The sequence below is a fragment of the Palaemon carinicauda genome, chromosome 1, assembly GCF_036898095.1.
Source record: "Palaemon carinicauda isolate YSFRI2023 chromosome 1, ASM3689809v2, whole genome shotgun sequence".
NCBI classification, from domain to species: domain Eukaryota; kingdom Metazoa; phylum Arthropoda; class Malacostraca; order Decapoda; family Palaemonidae; genus Palaemon; species Palaemon carinicauda.
In genome coordinates this window covers 25,533,447-25,535,946 of record NC_090725.1, presented here as the reverse complement: position 1 = coordinate 25,535,946, position 2,500 = coordinate 25,533,447, and positions in this window count along the sequence as shown.

The window sequence follows — 2,500 nt, the reverse complement described above, 5'->3', positions numbered from 1 at the left end:
TGGAAAACCTCTGGTTACCACGTAAGGAGAGCGAGGTCGATGGGGGCTGATTGGAGAGGTGTTGAGAATTACATATCAGAGTTGACTAACTGCTGGTGAGTAATATCAACTAAGATGTGGAAATGTGAGAGGAAATCTACACCAAGGACTGGCATTGTGATGTCAGTAATGAGAGACTACATATCAAATTTAGGTGCTTCCAAATGATAATGTGAGATTATCTTAACCATGGGTGGGTATCGCAGATCCCTTGGCAGTTACCAGGCGTACATCAGCAGACTTGTGCAGAATGCGTCATGTTCTGGAGAGTGGTCTTGGCAAAAGAAAAACAGAAATCACCCGTGGGTAATAAAAATGGCACACCCTTACCTGGATCATATAAATAGAAAAGAATAGTGACAGAGAAAGCCTTTGCTGCAAGTAATGGTCTATTTAATCGTTTTTTTCCACACTGATAACCATTTGCACATTTCTTCACAGGAACCTTAATCTAGAGTGGTAGTAGCATAACTGTGGCCGATGAGCATCACCAAGTGGCTGAAGATGTCATTGTTTGTACATGAGTAAGAAGCAGCATATGTGGGTGGTGGGTGACTTTATCGCTGCTTCAACACGCCACTTTTGTGTGTCTGTGTCCTACTCATTTACGTCAGCTTCGGTCGATGTTGAATAGTTGTCCTCTTCGTCAGGAATGGAGGTGTTGATGGAGGCCTTGAAGGTCTTGTAGAGGCTGTCCATAAAGGCATCGACTTTGGTCATCGGGGCCTTTATGGACAAAATACTGAACTTAGGGATGACAGCGCGTACAGGTTCACGATTGCTGGGAAGTGTTTTTGGTCATTTCCCTGAGGGTAAATGAATTTTTTAGTCCCTATTGGTTGTTGAGAGAGCTGAAAAAGCTTAGCTATATAGGCGGCTGGTGATGGGGAGTATTGCTGCAGGAGGTATGTTTTGAGGGGAGTGGTGTACTTTTTAGGGTATCGCGTTATTTGCAAAGCCAATCAGAGTTTTCTGGGAATGAGTCCCTGGGGATCCCTGTGAAGACATAGTTGGCTTTACAATTTGATAGAGTCACTCCCTTGATGCGAACTGAGGTTTGTTCCCCCTGAACCAGTCAAACGCTTTTACGTGGACAAAACGCAGCAGTTTTATTGAGGTGGGGTGTGTGGAAGAGTCAGGATAGGTGATCAACATCATCAAACAGTAGGGCACCGCGGTGAGGGTGCTGGCAAGACAGAGCGAGTCCTTGGATGGTCACCAATTGTGAGAGAGAGCCATTATTTTGTAACTGAGATGAAAGGTGAATGCAGCTAAACTTCATCAAATAGACATCGAGCTTAAATACCAGGTCTTGTGAGTAAGAACGTTAAAAATATTCAAACTAAATTAAACATTAGCTATCCGGTTTATACAGATGGATTATTAACAGTGCAGGGAAGAGGAAATGATAAGATAAAATGAAAACTGTTATAGTGTATGAAATTGTATGAAACACATGCGATACAGTACCCTCAAGCAAGAAAACTGTGCCAAAAGGCAGTGCAAGACCATGGTATAGAGGCTATGGCTTTATAACTATTTTCATGGAAGAGATTATGGGCATTTAATATTGTTTCATTGGTCGAGAAATTGTAAAATGTTACTGGAATATGAATCAAAGTCCTATTAATTAAATCTTATAATTATCTTGCAGCGTGAATTCTCATATACATTACTTGGAAGATATTTTGTATTCCCCCTTATAGTTTAATTGATATGTAAATTACAAATATAAGTATAATTGATTTATAGATTTGTAATTGACTACATGTAATCAATGATTTGGAGCTTCTTAAAATATGACGACTCTCCTTAGAGTATAAAAGTATCTCTCTCTCTCTCTCTCTCTCTCTCTCTCTCTCTCTCTCTCTCTCTCTCTCTCTCTCTCTCTCTCTCTCTCTCTCTCTCTCCATAATTTTAATTACAGAATTGCCAATTGTAATAAAATTACACAGATTTCAGGGATGAAGGATAAAGCTGATGCAGTTACGAGGATTGAACATTGAAGACTCAGGTTGGAGGTAATTGGATTTTAAAAACAGATTGCAAAATCTACTTTTTATCGGAAACTTAAATTGTGTGGAAATAAATATCGGAAAATAACCTAGAGTTATTTAATAAATTGTATAAATTGCTTTCTCAATATCATAATATAATGCTACAACCATAGCTTTCTTAGCATTGTTTTTATTACCAAGGAAAAAAAGAGAAAATAATTGGTAATAATTAAGAAAAATATATTCTGCCTGATATTTGATATTGCTCTTGAAGGAGGTCCTGCTATCTCTATTAAAGAAATAATGTCTTCAGAATTTGAAAAACATATATATCTAATCTAGTTTCACAAGATTTGAATATAAAAACAAATATAAGGTGGTTCAATGCGAAAATAAGGAACATTTTTACTTAGACATTTGCAAAAAAAAAAAAAAAAAAAAAATATATTGTATTTTGGACAAAT